Source organism: Choloepus didactylus, chromosome 1 (genome assembly GCF_015220235.1).
Source record: "Choloepus didactylus isolate mChoDid1 chromosome 1, mChoDid1.pri, whole genome shotgun sequence".
Lineage (NCBI taxonomy): Eukaryota > Metazoa > Chordata > Mammalia > Pilosa > Megalonychidae > Choloepus > Choloepus didactylus.
In genome coordinates, this window is record NC_051307.1 from 143860346 (window position 1) to 143882649 (window position 22304).

Sequence of the window (22304 nt, forward strand, 5' to 3'; positions counted from 1 at the left end):
CCTCGAAGATCCTCAGGGCCCTGAGCTTGGGCTTACCTCCTAACTGCCCTTCCTCCCCTTGAACTTTACACTCCTATATAAATTTGTAACTGCCAGACATACCATGCTCCTTTTTGTACGTGAACCATGGTACATTAAATTTCCCTCTTACTCACCTTGAAAACTCTTATGACCCCTGAGACTTTGAGACCAGGCAAATGACCCACCATCACCACAAACCCAATCACTTCCCTCATCTGTGTGTTGTCATGCCTCGATTATTATACTTATCACACTGCTTTGTAATTACTTGCTCACACCTGTATCTACTCTTTTAATAACCTATGTATACTTTTGAGGGCAGAAACTGCCTCATCATGAAATCAATAAATATCTGGTTAAATAAACCGAACTGGTTTTATGTTTATATACTAGAGAAGCAAAAGGAAAAACAAATTCTCATTGATGTTTTTATTATCAAAATGAAGATATAAATGTCTAGAAACGAAAGCTCAAGTTCTTTTCAGTTGCTCTCCTGTGTATATGTAGGGGCCAGGGAAAGAGGGGAGGGGTCCCTTGGGTTTATTAGTGAATAATCATGAAGGAAGCAGGATTACTAAATAGGACATGTGTAGCTTAGGGGCTAATGTCTATCAGTATTTTAATTTTATAGTTTTTGACAAAATGTTTTAGCTATGTGCTGTTAATTTAAGTAAAATTTATAATTGTAGCATATCAAAAAAATTTCAGAAACTGTCCTTCAGAAAGGACTCCTGATGTCTGACTTTCATATAGTCAAAAGAATTAAATCACGATAACTATTAGATAACTATATAGCACTAAATCCATATTACTTCTACTGAGTGGATTTACACAGTAAAGAGTAGACATACTATTTTTTCAATACTATAATACTGTAAGTAATTACATCTAAGCCATCTTTGTAAAAATTAGTGGCCTATGTTTCATGGTGTAAACTATGTATTTTATCTCTAAAGACATTTTCAACATAAACTGGATGTGGGTATTGCTAATCTATAAGATTTTTAAAAGGATATTTCAAGTTAAAATTTCAATAGCAAATCTGTCCTCTATAAATACAAAAACTTTATTCTGTGATAACAATATTACCATCAGTAGCAGAGTGTCTGATCTTCAGGATGAAATCTAACAAGATCTTGGAAAAGAGGTGTATTAAAGGTATCTTAAAATCACATTCATAAAATGAAAAGCAATCATTTGAGAACTTCCCAAATTAGCACTAAAAATTATCAAATAAGTCTATGGATCAGGATGCCACCCATAGACAATAAACTACACACAGAAGAGGGTAAAAAGAAAAAAAATAGCACTTTTCATAAGAATATGCAAGCTCAGAACATTTTTGTCAAAAGCTAAAAATCTAAAATTTTTACTGGATAATACAATAAGGCCTTCTGAATATTCCAGGGGAGTGTGTGTGTGGGGGGGGGGTGCGCAGCAGCTTTGCTCCACACAAAAGAATTCTTGAGGAACCAAGAAAAATTACAATAAAACAAGGAAGGGAGAAGTCAATGAAACAAAGTTGACAGATCAAAATCCATAGTTCTTAAGAGAACAAAACATACAGAGCCGAAAAGCCCAAGCCAACAGTTTCTAATCTCTAAGGAAATGCATGTTTAGAAGACAGTCCTACTAAATGCATATCCTACTAAAGACAGTGTAGAATTCACAAGTCAACTGAAGTGCCTAGAAACAACTCATTATTTAAAATTTCACATGGAAATGAAAGGTAGGTAATACAGATACAGAACACATCTGTTAAACCAGTATGTCTCAAACTTTAATGGGCACCAGAATCACTTGGAGGGCTTCTTAAAACGCAGATTGCTGTACCCCCTCCAGAGTTTCTGGTTCAGGTCTATGGTGAGACCTGAGAACTTGCATTTCAAACGAGTTCCCAGATGATGGTGATGCTACAGGTCTGGCTTACACAATTAAGAACCACCATGCTGAACGTTCCTTGAGGTTCATTCATACCTCAATAAACACTGATTCACAATATAGCTCTCCTGGACCTGGAGTCTGTCTAGGGACATGGGGCAGGAATACAAACCAAATACCAACAGAAAACAAACAAAACTGTTAATAAAAGCAAGGAGCGTGGCAGGCATGAAAGCCACCTGGAAAGTTCATGCACAGCTAAATGTTCATGCTACTCAGTGCAAACTGTTAGCATAGAAGTGAATTTGGGCCAAGGGTTGCTGGCTAGTAGCAACTGCAGTAATAAAACTGGCAACAACAACAAAAACAGCACATATAACATACTATTTACTATGTACCAGGCAGGAGCACAAAAAGCTCTAAATATATTATCTCATTTAATAATCTCAGGAAGCTTCTAAAGAGCTTTTATTAGCCACATTCTAGAAATAAAGAAGTTGAGAGACACAGAGGTTAAGTAACTTATACTGAGACACACAGCTTCCAAGTAGCAGGGGTGGGACTATTAACTCAAGAGTCTAGCTTCTGAGCCCAGATTCTTAACCACTCAGATCTTCTAATGTTAAGAGAAATTAGAAATCCAGTCTCCTATATTCCCTGTTATTTAAAATCTCCCACACTTGCTGACCTTATAAAAACAACCAACTCATGTGTAGGCTATAACTGGCCCAAGTGCTGCGGACTAATTAGCCCTGACCTAGAACCATGAAGAACCTCACAGCAGTTTAAAATAGCAGCTTACACTCACTTACTGAATCTTGCCATGTGCTAGGCACCATGTTATGTGCTTTACAAGGAATATCCTCTTTTTAATTTTCATTACAACCCTATGAAGATAGACACTACTAGGTTCCTTGTTGGAAAAAAATTTGGAAAATGAGGCACAGAGAGAACAGATACCTTGTCCATGGTGCAAATCATCCAACCAGCAAACAAGAACAGAGCTGGGACTGAAACCCAGGAGCTGAACTCCAGACTGGCACCTGAAACCCCCTGCTACACTGCTTCCCTCTCAGTCAGGCTGAGCAGAATTCCTCAGGGGTCGGCATCATGCTCCAGCAGTGAGAGTGGTAAGGAGGTGGCTCCTGGAGGGGAAGGGACAGTCTCAACAGGAATGAGCTTCAACAACCTCATGGGGATGAATGGTTTAATTGTGGTGCCCTACTTTGTAAGTCCCTACAGCACTAGAGAGCTCTTGAGAGGAATAAGGTCTCAAAGAGTAAGCCATTTATTCATTTAATCATTCTTTCTTTCAATGTCTACTCGGGTGCAGCATTCTTGGGTTCTCTGGAAGGTGCACACTGGGGTAAGGGATACAGAACCATAATGAATCCAAATGTGGTAAGCTATATGAGGGACATAATTAATACACCACAGAAGCCCAAAGGAAAAAGGTAGTTAATTCCAAATGGAGAAATGGGGTTCACAGGAGACAGAAATTTGAACCGGGCCTTGAAAGAGAAACAGAGCATTTAAAGGGAAAAGCTACAGTGCAATAAGCAGTCGCAAGAAAGCTCAGATAAGGTGGAGCACTGTGGTGCACTGGAGCACGAGGGGGCATGGAGAGCCCAAGGCTGCAGCGTGTCAACACAGAAGAGCAGCCTGGGAAGGCACAGGACCCCATGGTGGAGCACTCTGGTGCTGAATTAGGGTGTCTGGGCTTCACTAGTGAGCCACATAAGGTTTCTGGGGTGAAGAACTGCTTTCGCTAGACTATGCTTTAGGAAAATGAATTTGCCAGCACTGGGATGATTCTGGATCAAAGGGAAAGCCACTGAGCCAGGAGATCCATTAAAGAAGTCTTCTTTCTATGAAGGCAGAAGCCAAGTGGAGAATATGTGCCATGGATCTTAAAGATCTTTTCAGAGAGACAGTGAGGTTTTTAGTTTATAGTCCAAGTTCACTGGAGAGTTAGGGATTATATGTAAAATATATATGGTTAATATGCAAAATATATTTTCTATGGGGTTCAAAACCCCAACCTTCTTCCCACCTGAGAGTCACTGCTCTGGAGATCATCAGCTTGGGTGACTGTTGGATTATGGAGGAAGGCCAAGAGCAGATTTTGGGTATGTTGAATTCAAGGTATCCATGAGAGAACTGGGTAAGGAGTGTAGCCAGAGGGGGAAAACATGGATCCAAAGCTCTAAAGACAGGGCTAGTATGAGGCCTAGGAAATAATCTTTTCTGAGACAGGAAGAAAATAAGGAATGAGATGAAAACTTCAAAAGCCGCGTTGCACAAGTCTCATGGATAGAGCAGATGGAAGAACTGGGAAGATGCCTGTGAGTGGGGCAAGATGGTGAATTAAAAGGAGAAATGGGAAGTCCAGTGCACTGAAAACCATGGACAAAGAGAGATTCAAGGAGGATATGGTAATCAACAGAATCATGTACTCTGGAGAATTCAAAGGCAATGAATGAATCTACAATTAGGAGGTCAAAGGTAACTTTAAGGAGGAGAGCACCAGGTTGCATATGGGAAGTGAGAAAGTAGAAGCAACAGCTGTTACCTAGCCAGGATTTTTCCAAGGTTTCTAAGGACAGATAGAGTAAGTAGCTCCTTCCTGAGCTCTGCAATGCAGAGCGAATGTGCTCCATGTGAACTAGCAAACAGAGCAGAGGTACAAATCAAATGGTTAGGTATAACCACACAGGGCAACAGAACCCAGCCTCAGTCAGAAAATGAGTATAGCGACATTTCATATATCTACATTACCATGGTTTGTGAGCTCCCCTACCACCATTCTAGTATAAATTATTCATAGGGGGTGGGGGGGGGGGGAGAAGGGACAAGGAAGAGAGGAGATGGGAGAAAAAGAGGAGAAAGAAAAGAGGAAGAAGAAGGAAGTGGGGGGAAAAGGGGAGATGGGGAGACAGAGAAAATAGTAGAGATGCAAGTTAAGAAGATGGGGAGGAGTGATAAAAGGGGGGGAAAGCAAGAATATAAAAGAGAAAGAGAAACTGAATATAAGACTTAGAGTAAGTAGATAAACCAGCTTAAAAAAAAAAAAAAATACCATACCTCACTCAGCATGTGAACTTTTGCCACTCAATCTGACGAATATAACATTCTGGGGCACAGCAACGGAATTCCTACCTGTATTATTGTACTTCAATTTAAACATTAGACACTTGACTTATACATGACCTTACTAGTGGTATTCAAGCATAGGCAATTTTGTCTAATGTGTATCTGAATACCTTTATAGCTTTAAAAATTTTATTAGTTCTATGTATTTAAAGTTACATCATATACATATCACGTTACTTTACTTTTTATCTTTTTTATACTGTTTAACTGTGCAAGTGAATTTCCTAAAACTAAAAATGCCTAAACAGCTACAAGTAAATGAAGCATTATCCAGAAGGCAGTGAATACTGAGACTACCTGCTTTCTCCCACCCATATCTCCCAGCCGCTGCTTTTACAATTTCCCACAATTTCAGAGAGTCTGGAATAAGCTAGTTACAATGTCCTCCTTTTCAGGAAAGCCTTTTTGGGAAAACAACGGTAAAGGAACAATATTAAAAGTATTTCAAGCAACCACTGCTTCATCATTAAAGGGAAAGTGGGGCCCTCAGAGGCCAATCAAAATATTACGGACATATCTTGACTTCTCAGTTGAAGAGTATCTCAATTCTTAATCATTCCAACTTTACCATTCGTACAGACACCCTCATTCATTCACCGCTCACTTTCCCTCTGCCATCTGACAAAAACAGCTACTGTTCACTAAGTTTCAATAGGTTCCAAACACTGAAGAAGTAACCCTGTATATGTTATCTCATTTAAGCTTTCAAACCTTACAAGGCAGGCCTTTCCATGTCCATTTTTCTGCAGAACAAAGTGAGACTAAGAAATATTACTAAGTTGCCCAAAGTCAAAAAGCCACTAAATGGAGGCCCTGCAATCCAAATTGGAGCCGATCAGATCCCAGTGACTGGGCTCTTGTCAAGGCAAGGAAATGGATTTAGTCACCCACAGCACAGGAGAGTACCACCAGTGTGAAGGAAAGGGTCAGATGCAGGCACATCTCCAAACTCAATCTCCAAACCATCCCTCCCTTTGAATGGGCCACTAGAAACGAAGTTTTCATACCAGAAAAAGGTAAGTACTCTATATAAGGCAGATCTAACAGATACAGATAACTTCAAATGACAGATTAAACACAGTAATTCAGGCATAGGGCCCCAAAGATACCAATCTCACCAAAGGACTATTAAAAGAGTTCGTAATAATTACACTCAGCACAAATTCTCAGCTACTCAATGTGGGCCACAATTAGAATGGCTTTTGTGCACAGAGAGATGGAATGGTAAGACCTGGTGAAGATTTTGCCACTACCTTTGTTTTTTTTTGTTGCTGTTGTTCTTCTGGCTACATGCAAAAATAAATAAATAAGGCATTCACAACATACTACCTTGAGCTTTGCTTTAGTTAGATCCCTATTTGTCTCCATTTTGTGATGAGGAGTTATTGTACTAGAAAGGACTATGGCACCCTTTATATGTAAACTTCCCTTTTAGAAGAAATGGATACTTCTGAGATTATAATGAGAGAGAATTATGAAATTAAAGCACAAATGCTATGCCCACTGACACTGGAAAAGGGGAAACTGTACCCAGGTCCATGCCAGTGCAGAGAAGCTACATAATGACGGGCGGAAGAGGAAGAAGTCACATACAAGGGAGAAATTACTAGGAGACCAAGGTCAGCCTTGGAAATGCATTTGCCCAATGTCTCTCTCTCAACCCCCCATGCCCCCCCCCCCACACAAAGGAGGAAGTAGAAGTAAAGCATTCAATTCAGGATTCAGAGACTTATAACTCTACCCAATTTTCATTTCTTGGAAGGAGTTAGAAATACTTTCTCTCCTTGAGTGCTTCTGCTTAAGACAATATTTTGAAAAATCAATAAGGATATGGAAATTCTCATCCAAAAGAGTGTCATTAAATGAGAATCCTTACTTAAATCAAGAGATATTGAGTGAGTTGTCCACGATCACAAAGAAAAAGTCAGTTTGGATCTTATGACTTTGTGGTTAGGAATTATACACTAGGCTTATGTCCAAAAACAAGATTATAGATATTCCTACTTGACTTCAAAATTTCAAACCCTAATGCAGACTTCAGGCTAATACATCAAACTGCCTTGGAAATGTTTAAAAGCATTCCCATGCTACATGTCCCACAGAATGGACTTAGCAAATACAGATTAAACCCATCTACAAAAATCCATCCAGGAGATGAAAGAAAAATAAAAATGAAAAGCAAAAGGATTGTTCTAGAGAATAAAAGAGAGCTTAAAAAGACAGTAAAACAAAATACAATGTGTGATAACTGGATTCTGCATCAAAAAATTTTAAAAGAATATTTTTAGGAAATTGGCAAAATATTTTCGTTTCGATGTTAAGCTTTTCAAAGACAGTAGTATTGTAATTACACTGTTCTTAGGAAATATCTGCTGAAGCAGTTATGAGTTAGGGCTGAGGTATTTGTCACAATGTGCAACTTCAAACAGGTGAAAATATATGTGTATGTATATGTGTGTGAGTCTGCATATATATGAGATAAAGTATATGTGAAAGATACTAATTTGTAAATCTAGATGGCATCAAGTTGAACTATTCTTTCAACTTTTCTATAGATCTAAAATTTTTCCAAGTTAGAAGGATAAAAGTCACTATTAATAAAAAATAAAACAGAACAATATTTTTTTAAATTGTACTTATAGAGAAACACACACATACATACCCTAGCAGGTTGTCCTGCATTCAGAATAAATTTGAGGGTTTGTAATGGCAAAATGAAATTATTAAAAGGAGCTTCCCTGCATTTAATAGGATCTTCCAATGAAGCAGCAACATAATTATTGCTATAAAATCCCCTGGGCTTTTATGAAATGTGAGCCTTGCTATAAAAATCAGCAGGAAAAAAAATATTAAGCCAGTTTACCTTTCGATGATTTGAACAATAATAAAGTTATAGGGTGGTTTTTGCTGCTCTTTTCATCAAAGCGTTACACTTTCTTCGTGACTAAACGTGTACTACTTCCCTTTTTGAATGTTAGGTAAGATCAGCTTTAACAAGCTCCGACTTGCGAACGATAGAACGTGGTTTAAGACTAATGCACAAAGGATGCCTCCTTTTAACCTCTTCATTACTAGACTTAATTTGCATCACGAGCCAAAGAAGCACTTAAAATATACCATGCTGTTATGCTAGTGTCTTCAGATACACTGTTTACCAAGTTATTAAGGGAAAAGCCTATTCTATCCCCACCCCATCCCCACAGGAGGAGAAAAAAATAGGCAATGATGTGCACCAGCGCCTTCCCCTTCTTCAGATTTTTACAAATAACGAATCCATACAAAGTAAGGGTTACAATACAGTTATGCTTCATTAAACAGGAAAAATTCATGGGTCCTTCAAACTCAGAAGGACCTGCTATAATCCTTTCACACTATGTTCTTTCTCAAATTTTTTAAAAGGCACTCAAAACCAGGTAATGCAATTCTGACTTATTAAAATATTTCCCTTTCACATTCCAACTAGAAAAGCACATAAAACTCATTAGCAGCAGTCTACAAAGGATAAGCATTTTTTTTTAAGGTAAAAACCAGTTCTAAGTTAGCTGACTCTAATAGGACAAAGTCAAACAAGGTTATCAATAGTATTAACATGTAAGGTAGATAACAGAACTGACTTTTTCCTTTTAGCAGAAACTAATGAAATACCTATTGAAATAAGCTTCTAACATGTGGTGATTTTACACACACCACTGGAAATCTGGGATGATGCTCCTCAGAACTTCCAGAGAAGGTCTTTGCTCAGCCTGCTTTTAAGGAGACTATCGCATATGTTCTCCCCTTGAATGATGTTTTTAAAAAGACTCAGAAGTCAATTGCCCTGGTGGTAAGTTTTCTCACTGTGACCAGTACATCATTTCTTACCCAGGGATGACAATGACAAAATCAGGAAATCTCACACCAAGAGAGACAAATCTCTCAAACTAAGGTCTATGTGGCATAACCCTCCCTTTCAAATCGAAAGGAACTAGCTTTCAAATCCTGAAATGGAAATACATGTGGAAGAAGTACAAAAAGGCACAAGGGAGAGTCAAAACAAGTTATAAAGGACTCTAAAAATAAGGAAAATTCTTATAAGCCATTGTTAAGTTGGCTAACTAACTTATGCTTAGAGACCTTCACTAGGGTTAGCTACGCATCCTTAAAATATGTACTCTACCCTAAATAGAATGGAAAACTACTAAAATTGTAATTCACTGTGTTTTTTTTAATGATTAGGAAAAGGCAAAAGAGGGAATATGATTTTGATATCCAGTTATTGGTATAGAAGTTTAACACACATTTGTTTTTCTGTACAAATGCGCAAAGAAAACCAACTGGTACATATGCATTATTGCCTTAAGGCATAAGCAGATGCTACATAGTACCTATTATTGATTTACTAACTTCAAAAAAAGTTCTACATTTGATTATTATTTTCATCTTATTTGTTTTCAACCACGACAGTAACAAGTTTCAATGCCATCTGGTGAATTTTTTTTTTTTATTCATTTGTTTGAATGTTGCATTCAAGAAAACATCAGTTTTTTCTGGAGATTTTTATCTGAAATATCTAAAATTAATTACAAACGAGAAAAAGTGATTTGATTATATAAATCTGTCACTCTGGGAACAGTTTTTGAAATAATAAAACAAGTCCTCTTGTGGTGAAGAATGGAATTCAAAGGTTTCAGTGAAACCACCCCCTATGTAATTTTATTTAAAATAGCTTACATATTTATATATATTTTTTATGTATAAAAATGAGTATATTCATCAGATTCTCAATTACGACTACAGGTCTCCAAAGTTATCAATTATTAGTCGTAACACATTTTAATTTTAGTCTTTAAATTATATATAGAATAATACTTTTAAAGAATTTATTTTCCATAAAATATATTCTGATTCCTTTTAATCAAGAATTTAACTGGTGGGAAGGTTATAATCTATTTTTTCTGACTAACATATATAATAGGAAGCCCTCCCCCAAACCACCCCCCCTCCCAAAAAAAAACCCTAAGAATTGGATCTGACTCGTAGGACACAACTTCACCCCCAGCTTTTAGTCTTCTGGCATCTGGAGTCCCAGCCCTCTGTGGTCCCTTCAGGTGAATCACCGTCTGATCCCACAGGTTCAGGAAACACTCTTCCCCAGTCTACAAATCTCACCTACTCTTAGATGTGAGTCATTTACATTAGCCAGAGAGCAAGTTGCTCCAGTTGTTCCCGGACAGAACCATTTGAAAGGGTGCTCCGTAGGACAAACGCAAGGGAATAGGGGGGTACCTACCTTCTCTGGCAGGGAAGAAAATGCTTATTTTTAATGTTTTACCAGAAAAGCTAGTTCTCTGCAAACCTTAGATTCAAGGCTTATTCCTAATTAGAGTTGAGAAGCCTATTTCAACCTGAAGACACTCTGATCAGGTGAATGGACAGCCAGCCACCGCAATGAAAGGTAAATGAATTTTTTTTTTTTTTTAATTTTCTTAAAAGCTGCAGTTGATATTACCATGATTATATTCTGAAGTTGGGGGAGGGGGTTGAAATTAGAATGCTGGTAAAATAAACATAAATTATCTTTGGAAGACACCACTTTGCAAAACAGGGACCACATGTCCTTCACAGAACTTCACTGTTCCCAACTCAGGCAGGCAGAAAATGTAAACTGTGTATTGCACCTGCAACAGTAGAAACGAATGTTTGGTAATCGCTCCCAGTAAGTGATTGTTTAAAATGATATTTATTTTATTAGAGGAATAAAATTCAAAGCCCTTTAAAATTGTTTCCCAAGACCCAAAACAAATTTGTTTCATAATCCTTTCATTCACACTTTTTTAAAAGAGACAAAAAAAAAAAAAGGTTTATTTTCTGTCCCAAATGCCTTGTTTTGATAAAACAATCTCAACCGGTTTCACTGTACCACATAGAACAGGGCAATCCTCATTCTGATTCCTTAAGAAATCATGTCAAAACACGTCAGGAGAGTCACTGAGAAAACTGCTCCACTACTGACAAACAGCTTAGTAACAGCTTAGTTTTGCTTCACATTCAAACTGTTAGGGAAGTTTTCATTTCAGTGAGGAAAACAAGCAGCAAGCATGGAAATTTGAAATCTTCTAAGTAATAATAAGAACTTTACAATACAGATGAGGCTTAAGGTCGGGTGCCTTTTTTACTTAATAGATTTACCTACTGCAGAATTTTACATCACATTCTCAAGTTAAATCTGCTTTCATGTTAGGTATACTAATATTTTTAACAACAGTATTCTTCATAATTCCAATTGGAGATCACAGCTTATTAGCAACATAAACTTCAAAATTTGGTTCTATATTATCTTCTATTGGGGGAAGGAGGACAGACACCCTGTTGATACCTATTTCATAATTATTTCTGCCTATTCAAAGTTAACTCTTCTTCCTTCCTCCATGAAGGTAAGGATCAAGGAGATGGGTTCCTTTAGTCTTTCAACAAAATCCCATCCAAAGACTTTTTTCAACACCAACAGAGAAGTGTTTTGAGTATATGTGGGTTAAGGAGAAGGGGCTACAAGAGAAGTTTGAATGCGGAATACCATATTAAAAGGGAAAAAAAGAAAGAAATTAGTCAAAGAAAATCTTAACTATTTGTTGAAGAGAACAAGGGAAAATTTTCCTAGCAGGAGATGGTATGCTGAGAGGGTTACTGAATTCAGGATGTGGGTAGGAGAAGGAAGTCTAAATTGCAATGAATGTTTTTATTTAGGTTTGTGTTTTGTACCTCTCAGGGTCTGCGAGCTTTTCTTCCTTCCTTGATTATCTTAGAGTTTCACTTCCTTTAACTACAAAAAGTATTTCATGCTTAGCTCTATATTCTGAGAAAACACCACAGAAACTTAAGACAGAGGAGACCAGAATAGCCATTAGTTCTTTGTATGCTTCTAAACTGGGGAAAAAACAAACAAACAAAAAACCTAGCAAAGCCCGGCAAGGGGTGTGGTGGTGTCGTCGTGAAGGCAGGGCAGAAGTGAGGTGAAATCTAGGTAAAGTCATCTCTGAGATCATCCCACTACCTCCCAGGCAGATGTTCTGTGCACAGGCATGACACAGTAGCTTGGTTTAGGGCAGAAAGCCCTGGACAGAACTCCCAGTAAAACATCTGGGTTTGGTGGCTGATTGTGCCAAAAGTTATCTGTCAGTGTGAGTTGGGCAAACTTCTTAAGTTCCTCAGGAGCTCACTTCCGTCATTCACAGGAAAAATGAGGCGAAAAGATTAGATGGTCAGTTGAGGCCCCTTACATCCTAGGTTCTCACAATCGGGCAAAGTACTGAGTTGCAAGGCTTGGCTATCAAAGAAACCAAGGCTCGAACAGCCACTCAGGAATCCTCAAGGATAAACTGGGTAGAGCCAAAGATGAGGAGCAGGGCTGGTCCTCCCCAGTTCTGTCCCTGGCCAGCTGCATAACATTAAACAATTTCGACTTCTTTAGGCTTTAGGTTCTTCTGCTGTAAGACGGAAATGAAAACTTGTTTGTTGCCACTGCCTCTAGGGGAAGTGAGGCAGGAATACAACGTAAGGGGCAGCTGCTATTCTTACAGCTGGGATCACTATGGCACAGAGAGGCAAGGGCAGAGGCAAATGTGAATCTGGTGTTAACACTATATGAGATGAGCCAATGTAAAATATCAAGGTGAACCAACAAAGGAGATTCAAACCTTCTGCTTCAGGCCAATGGTAAAATACAAGCTTCCACCTGACCTGGCAACTATTTCCAAACCTTTCACTGCCTTATATGGCAAATGTAGGCATAGCAGAATATTTGTTCCAGAGCCCATATCTAATTAGCATACTTTTGGCTTCATTAACATTGTTATGAGCAAAACATGAGAAGAAATTTTACTGTAAAATGTGGCTGAAGAGCACCGATTAAGCTCAACTGCATTTAAGATACCACGATGCGTCTTTCTTTATCAGTGACATCTTTCTTATCATTGATTCCATAATATCTCTTATAAGGTGTTTTCTAATCATTGCTATTATTTATTTGGAAGAAGAGGGATATTCCCTTAAATGACTTTTACTATTGCATTAGAGAAAACTTATATAGCATAAACTGTCTTTCTAGTCTTAATATTAATAATAATAAACATATTATTGATAGCTTAATGTGTGCTCAAGACTACTGCATACTTTAAGATATGTTATTAGAAAAAAAAACCTCACACAACCTTAAAGTGTATACGAGTATTACTTCTTTTCTGGATGGGCATGCCGAGGCTTAGAGTAGTATGCAAGTAAATAGTAGAGCTCTGACCTTGAACTCAGGACTACTTGCAGCCAGGCATGCTCTTATCCACTACTTTTTATTCTGAGAAAATTCACTGTTTGCCAAAAATAATCAACTAAACTTTCAATAGTAAGGTAACAAATTTAGTTTGTATTTTTCTGGTGTTTTATTTGGATACATATATTTTTTCCTACTATTAGTTACCTCTTTTTCATGGGTTAATAACCAAAATTACATAGATTTATGATTAATTACCCTAGTACTTGATTGTGGTATTTAAATGGTTGTTTTGGATGTATCAGGCCCTGCAATCAAGCTTCAGCTACTTTACATCCTAGTTTTCCCAGAGGAGACATCAGATTATAATGAGCATGTGAACACTCAGCTTCATGTGAAAGCAGTAAGGGAATATTACTTAAGAACACAACACTCAGACGAACCTGGGCTCAATCCTGGCTGTACCCTGGCCATGTTATTGTGGGTGAGCTCTAACACTCTAGCATGTATCTGCTGAAAAATCCTAAGTCTCATTTTCTTCTTTTAAAAGTTGGGGATATTAATTCTTTCTACCACTAAGGTCTGTTCTGAGGAATAAATAACAATAACAGGAGCATCTAAATACTGAGCTCTTACAAAATGCCAAGCTCCATTCTAAGATCTTAGAGATATTATCTCATTCAATCCTCATGACAATCCTATGAGGACGGTTTCACAGAAAAGGAAACTGAGGCACAGAAGGGTTAGAGAACTCATCCAAGTAAGTGGCAGATCTGCAGTTTAAATCCAATGCCTCTCTAATAAATTAACACATATCTGTATAATTTAGAAGAGTCCTATGTGCACAATTAATCTTAGCCATATTTACAAAACCCTTGCTCTCATTATGATTGTGGTTATGGTTACTATGCTTATCATTAGAGTTTTTAGCTGCTAGAGAAAGAGTTTGCCCGTGACCTGAACAGCCTCATGAGTTGAAATATTACTAGCTTTCAATCATCAGAGCAATTCTCTAGACGAAACAGAGCAGAGTGAAAACCACATTTCAAGTCCATGAGTCTGGAGGCTGGCCTTTGCAAAATGTACCAAGATTCTGGTTTCCTCCAAAGTGGAGGCCAGTAGAGCGGAGGGCACTGGAAACAAAATAATCCAAGGGGTCTGCACTAAAGACATATATGATCTCATTGAAGAGAGAAGAATGATGACCAAAGAATACTTGGGCTTTTTATACATAGTAGAGCATGCCAGCTGTGTAGCTCTCAGGCTGAGAAGTGACAGAACAGACCCAAGGTAACAATGCCCATAGACACTCTAGGGCCTGCCATTCTTCTTCTGGGATGCAAGACCCACCTGTCCAAAATTCCTTCTTCCTCATTCCTGCCAGACTTAAAGATAATAAATAAAATAAAAATAAGCCATCAATGGCTCCTCAAAACAAAATTTAGACAAATTGGTTGAGACAAAATTGGAAAACCTACAAAATTAATTGTTTACTGGATGTCTTTATAAAGAGGATAGTCCTTCATATCATGATTGCGTAGATTGTGACTGCTCAGGGCTCAGAGTGATACGCAATCCTTAAATAATTACAGCCACAATTATTTTTGTGATTGTTTCAACCATGCATGTTAAAGACCTGGATGATGAAAACTTTAAGCAAGTTAATGCCTTGCACCATGTCAAAATTGTCTGTGTATTACCCACATTATACATAGCAAAATGAATGAATAAAAGAACAGTGAATACCACCAAAAAAGTATCTTCTATACCCATGTATAAGCAATGCCATTATGAGGGCTACTTAATAAATAAAACTGTAACATCTGTCGAATACCAATATTGCCTTTACTCAAAATCTGCAGCAATAAAAACATTCATTTTGCAAACAAAAAAATATATATAATATTAAAAGTACCCACCCAATGCCTAGAGCCACCAATAAATTACGAGGTAGTAGCTCTATTTTTCATCCTAACACCCAGAAATACTGAGTATACGGTATGTGCCCAATACTTTACAAAGTCATGTTGGGACTAAGCTATGATTCTGTTTATAACCAGTTTACAGTTTGTCTGAAATTGCAAGTCAGACAGGCAATAAACAATTGGTCAAGGCAGAAATCAGTTTGGGCACTCCAGGTTGCAGGTACTGGACATAAAAAGGCCACAGTAAACTAATAGTTGCTCTGACGGTTCCCCCCATCCCTTTGCAACCAGGAAGATACATACTCCCAGCAACACAGCTATCCACCAGGGGGGCAAACACCAACACCACTTCTCTTAAATTTCTTCCTCACCCCAGCCCTCACCAGGAGATGTTATACTACCCATGCTGACTCCCTCTCCTCTTCCATGAATTATGGTCCAATTAACTTCCTCCCAAACACTATCTACAATGTACTCACATAGCCACTCTATTTATTCAGACCCTGCCATGGCCCTGCCCCCAGAAAAAAATTAAGGTAGCTTATAGAATGCCTAACATGAAGTAATTGCAAATAAATTGCAAATAAGAAAAATAAGGCTTAGGGAAAAGAATGGCAGGAAATTAAAAGTCACATGAGATATTAATTCATCAAATGCATTAATAAGCGGTCTACAAACTTAACCTTAAGGGACAGTCAACTTAAACAGGAAAAGAAGATTTAGTGACAGTGTCAATAAAGTAGTAGCAGGCCTAGAGGAACACTATTTTCTCCATATGTGGACCATAAAGAAGTTTCTTCCATGAGTCCTCACAAAGAAAAATCGAGTTTTACTGGATACCCTAAAAGTAGGCATAGTGAGAAGGGTTAAATGCCTGGAGGAATCAACTCAAAGATCAATCCAGACAAAGCCATTCTATGGGTGTAAGATGGGACAATGTAATGGGGTCCAGATACTTGGCTCACTTAGATTATTTTCATCTTACTGTTGTTTCGTCATAATTAGTCTAGGAAGACATCTCTCCCCCTGATTCACAATATACTTGATTATAATGATGAGAATTTCCAAAGTACTAGAGATATTAAGCTGAATAATACGAAAATGCCATTTTGACCCAAAAAAAACAGTATTTGCATATGGTTCAACCTAATACATCAATATCATGAAAGCTCCAAAAAAATTCTCTTAGATGCCATTAAGTTCTAAAAATCCTATAAATTATCTCCAAATTCCCTTTACGAACTCAACATTTTCAGTTAAAAAGGAAAATGTCATCAAGTTAAGGGAAATCAGCAAAAATGAGAGTGAGGGCTAGAGCAGGTGTCAAATTATTTGGCTCCAGGACCCACTAGGGCATCAGCAGAAACCCAGAGGAAATATCTGGGGCAGCCCCACCTTGAAATTAGATGTCAAAAATTGTAACCCACAGATAAGCTTTATTCGGTCTGCCCAATATTTTAAAAAAAAGTAAGTCAGAAGTTAAAATCCGTGCAATTTGACAAAAATCCATTTCTCTTGGTAAATCAGATGATCTGATAACAGTGGACTCTCACACAGCTGCACAATCTGGCATTAGCTGCTCCTCTAAATGGGGCAACATTCCCCACTTCATCACAGCTCCACCGCTCCTGATTATCAATGCTGACACTAAAGCTGTTAGCTGTCTTTTAATGATGTGCTGGCACTGTGGACAGTTTTTTTTTACCTGGCTCACTTTCCTCTTTTACATTATCTATGGTGCTGCTGTTGGCATTTGAATTTGCAAACCCCCACTTTAGCCCTCTCACTTCACATGGTCTTTTCAGAAACATCAGAGGGCCCAGTTTGAACAGCCTTTCTCCTGGTCTCTGACCATGCCCAACACAAGGTCAACTGCTAATTCCTACTCTTCTGTTTTGGAAGGCAGAATAGGGTATTCATGAGAAAACCGGCAATCCCATAGAACTCAGTTTAGGTCAGAGAGGGAGGCAAGTTCCATGAGAGCCTAAGATATTTGAGGTCCCAAGAGAAAGTCAAATGTCATGCACTCTCTGTGCCAGCTGGCACTGTGCTGAATCCAGGAAAGAGAAAGATGTAGGGATCCTCAGATAGTGAGGCAAGCAATAAAGATGCAATAGAACAGCTGGAGGCATGGGCTACAGGGCAGAAAAGGGAGGATTGAGGAATACTAACATGCAACATGAGGAAACACAGAAAGCTTGAGTAGAGGAGGAAGCCGAGTTAGATTTGAAGGTTGGGTAAGGAGCTTGCCTAGTAGACAAGGACGAGAAGAGATTTCTGAAACAAAAGAACAAGGTAAATAGGAAAAGGCTGGTGTGTGAACTTGGGTGATACAATGTCACTTCCCATCAACAGAATAGAATGAGTCAGGAGGGCAGTGAGTGGAGCAAAGCTGGGCAGGTAGACAAAGTCAGGTCATGAGGGCCTTGCCACCTGCAGAGGGACTTGAGTTCTGCCCTCTACAAGGCAGGAAGCCAGTGAGGGCTGTAAGAGTGGAGGGCGTTAAGTGAGGAAACATGACTGGAAGGGGAAAAGCCTATACCACAAACAAATAGGCCACTATTTCTCCAGTTGAGGAAGGCAACAACCATGCACATCAACCCAGAAAGAATTACTTGGATCCATACATTCTCATTAGTTTGAGACATGAACTATATTTATATGAAACAGATTATAAGTGATGTCAGATCCTTTTTCTATATATGTATGGAGGCGGGGGTACTGATTTCTTAATTTTATGAAGGGAGAAAATGGGAAATAATGAAGGTTTGATGCTGAAAAAAAAATTGTGAAATAAGCACCAGTATTGAAGATCTCACTAAGGAATTTTTAAATTATCAATGAAGCCAAGAGTTGTAACTGAAGGAAAACTGGTCTCTTAGCCACAGTGTTATTCCATTAATTTAAATGGCATTAAGGCTTGGCTACATGGCAATTAGAAGAACTAGGGTGGCTAACCTAACATCTATTCCACTGGGAGTAGCCTTGAGAATACCTACCCCACAACCATAGCCCAGTAAAACCATAATATTTGCTTTCTAGAATGGTGAAGATAATCACCACCACCACCACAAGGAATAATGATAACTCTTAAGTAATGCTGAAGCCATGGAATGACCCTGTCAAAACAAGGAATAACAACTACATAATCTTGTGAGATATGTTTCTCTTTTCTTAATAGGCTGGCAAATTGTAATCAAGCAACTAAAGCCTCTACCCAGGGTCTTGAATTCTGAGAATTTTGTTTTAAGAAACCAGAGGTCACTTGAAATGTTTCTGGCTTAGCACCTATTCTTCCAGAATAATACTTTGGCTATTGAGGCTGTAGCCGCTAACTCTCCAACCAGCCTCACCTGTATCCATGACCCAGAATTTACCTACATGTAAATCAGACCTTACCTAAATGGAAAATAAAAATACACATGTCAACTTGGTAAACTGTAAAATGTGATATATATGAGTAATGAGAATTTATAATTAAGGTGACAATGGATAACATTTGCCATGAATTATACCCTTATATTACTGCAACACTTTAAATATAAAATTGACTTAGATATGTTACAGCACCAGACTGTCACAGCACCTTTGGAAGCCAGGCCACATGCTTATTATTCTCCCCACCAAACAGACAAGGAAGCTGAAGCTCTGAGAAGCAAAATGCTTTGCTCAGGATCACAGAGTTAAGACTAAGCCAAAAACTTAATACCTGTCTACTGAATTTAGGTCTAGGATGTTTCTCACTGACCAGGCTACTTCTATTTTTCCACGAACCAAGCAAAGCAACCAGCAGAGAGACAGTCTACTCTAGGATCACAAAAACTTGAGTTCATCATTTCCTAGCTTTGCCTCTGGATATCTGTGTGATGATAAGCAAGTTGTTGAATCCCTTCAAGTTCCTTCACCTGTACAAAGAGATAAGGTTATAAAGAAGCAATGGATACATCCTTGTCATTAGGGAGTTTACAACCTAGTTTACACCAAAGATCACCTGAAAAAATATGTTAAGTCTAAGTGTGAACCAAAATATGCCTAATAGCAGGCTACAGATAACAAGCATAACCTTGAAAAGAGAACCTTAGAGCAGCACCTGAAAAACCTGAATGAAGGGCTGTTGTGCATTGCATTCCTATACCTTTGGCAGACTGACTCTAAGCATGCATTAACGAAATGTCCTTTGAATACAGTGACCTAATTCCATTATAAAAGGAGGTAACTTGTAACCAGTGAGGTAACTTGCTTCTTTCCAGAGGCCTTCAGTAAAGCTATGATCTTATAGCATTGTTGGAACACACACACACACACACACACACACACACACACTCTCTCTCTCTCTCCCTCCCTCCCTTTCTCTTTCTCTCTCTCTCTCTCTCTCTCTCTAAACTGGGAAAGATTCTTAGGTTATAGGCTATTCCGAAATGCAAGAGAGCCTTTATCATTTGAAAGCAACTCGGCATCAGATGGCTTTTGTGAACATCACATCTGTATCACTGGACTTTAAGGACTACACCAGCATTTCTATGTGATGTATTGGTTTAGCCTCAATTTTCAATAGGAAAATGATAAACTAACTCTTCAGATCTGAAACTCTTATAATTATGGATCTGAGCACAAATTGGAAAGTGGAGGATAAATACGAGAGGTAATGATATTATAACTGTCATTTGAAAATCACCATCAAATAATCAGTCCAAAAAAGTAACTGTGAACAGCTGCACTTAGGGAACAAGCATTCAACTGGCATTTATCTCCCAGGTCTTGAACAAGGGCAGTAATGAGACCCATGAACCTCAGAGAGAGTTAAGACATTGCTGGTACCTGAAGGGACATACTTGTCAGCTCTTCCTGTTGAGGAGGGAGTCTCCCCCAGCTTGGCACAAGTGAATCCCCACTCATGCCAAGATCTACTACAGTCAATTTCCACAGCAAGCCAGGTCTGTGTGGACCACAAGGCTGTGTGCAAAAGGTAGCAGTTCAATAGCACTGGTCTCTTTATCACCCCTCTGGGAGACAGCACAGGTTTCAGTGTTCAGAACACCTGGGTTTAAGTCTCTACTCCACCACTTACAAGGAACTTTTCTTTCCTTGACACCTGGAGCCTCTGTTTCCCCAACCATAAAAACAGAATAGCAATACAACTGATATACCATAGGGCTGGGAACAGAGGAAAGCTCAATTGTGACAATTAATGAATTCCAAGATGTGAACTAAACAATGTTGGCCTCCTGCCATTATTTTCTATGGGTTGCTAAGAGGTACCAGGAAAATCATTTTTAAGAGAATGCTAAGTGATGGTCAATAAAGCAAGACAAATCAGTAGTAGGGGAAAGGAGATGAGGAGAAAGATACATTCATAATCAAAGTAGAACATCTGAAGATCCATATAGCTTAAATGTAGCCACCTATGATTTAATGATATACAGACCAAGGGTTGCAAAATCAAGTGTCTGTAGGATCGAGAGGTAATGCTCCTGAGTGAGGAGGGCCAGAGAAGTCCACAGAGAATGCTGCAAGCTGGTGAGCTGATGGGAACACATCTCATTGGGAAGGGACAGCTAATGCTGGTGGATTATTCTTGCTCAGAGTTGGCAGATCTCATTTTTCAAGATAGGATCCAAATATGGATTCTTATGTGAAATTTCCTGATGCTTTCAACACTGTTCGGGCCAAACAAAACTAGGCCTCCAGATCACAATACCAGCTGGTCTTTCAAGAGGTTGGGGGGGGGGGGGACAAACCCCTGCCACTGCCCTATACTCCCAGCCTCCTGCTTCCTTGCTCTCCAAAATAAACCCCCCAGAAACTTTCTTCATTTTAAGTCCAGATAAGTATAATAGAACTACAGCTTCAGTTTCGATCAGAAATGATTTGAATTCTGGCTCTAAACACTACTGGCTGTGTGAGTCTAGGTTAGTTAATTACACTCTCTGAACTTGGATTTTCCTCACCTGGGGGTTGGGGTGGGAAGAATAAAATATGTAAGTCACAGGGTTGCTCTGAGGATTGCACGAGAAATCAAGTACCTATTTCAGGGTCTGAGACAAAGGAGACACCAAGAACGTATTAATCCTTTTCTGCCATCTTTGTTTTTTTAAAAGACAGCTTGCAACCAACAGCATAGAAACACAGTTAATAAAATAGCCAAAGGATGATATCAGTGGGTAACTGAAGAAAACAGAAGGTCTCTAAGCAGTGATACTATCTAACCTCAGGGATGGCTGTGAAACTTAGGCCTACCACAGACACCACATTCTTGAGTGGTTTCATCAGCTCTCGGCTAGGGGAGCCGGAAGTGGCAGGACAGGATTCCCAACCATGAACAAGGTCCTGGAACTCAGCCCTTTACTAGCACTGAAGCAATCCTCATTGCAACACCCCTGCAGGTGCCAAGACATGCAGACGATGGATGGCAGAGCTGTAGTAAACCACGCAGGGAGCCCTTAAGCTTAGCTGCAGACAATGAAGAAAGACGATAGGCAGATGAGGCTCAGGGACAATGTAAAGGAAAGGCAAGCTCTTTGAGCAAAAATATCAGTCCAGTGGCTCTGCAGAGGGTGGCTGAGGCTACACACCATGCAACAGTCTCAGGCAAGGATTTCCTTCACCCTATGTCCAACCTATCAAGCACTAAATAAATTCTACTGTGTATCCACAACATGCAAAAGGAATTTATAAGACTTAAGTCCTACCATGTGTAACTGTGTCAGATAGTTTGTAAATATTATCTAATTTTCTCAAGTCATCCTGTAATGGAAGTAGTATCATAACCATTTTATATATAAGGAAATGAAGAGTCAGAAACCTGAAAAGTGCCAGAGCTAGAATCGGAACCCAGGTCATTCACAGAGCCAAGTCCTTGCACTTCCCACTGCAGCACACTACCGCCACACTTGGTTAGGGCTAAGGGCAGGTTTTGGTTGTTTTAGCCAAGCTGGGGTATACAATTTTAAAATGCCAGGCATCAAATGATAAGCTTAAGAAAATCTTCCCTCAGTCCTATATCTATCTCCACGTCTTACCCTCCTTCTCCTTCCCATCATCAGCATGTTTTTTCAAAGAGTTGTTTGAAATCACTGCCTCCA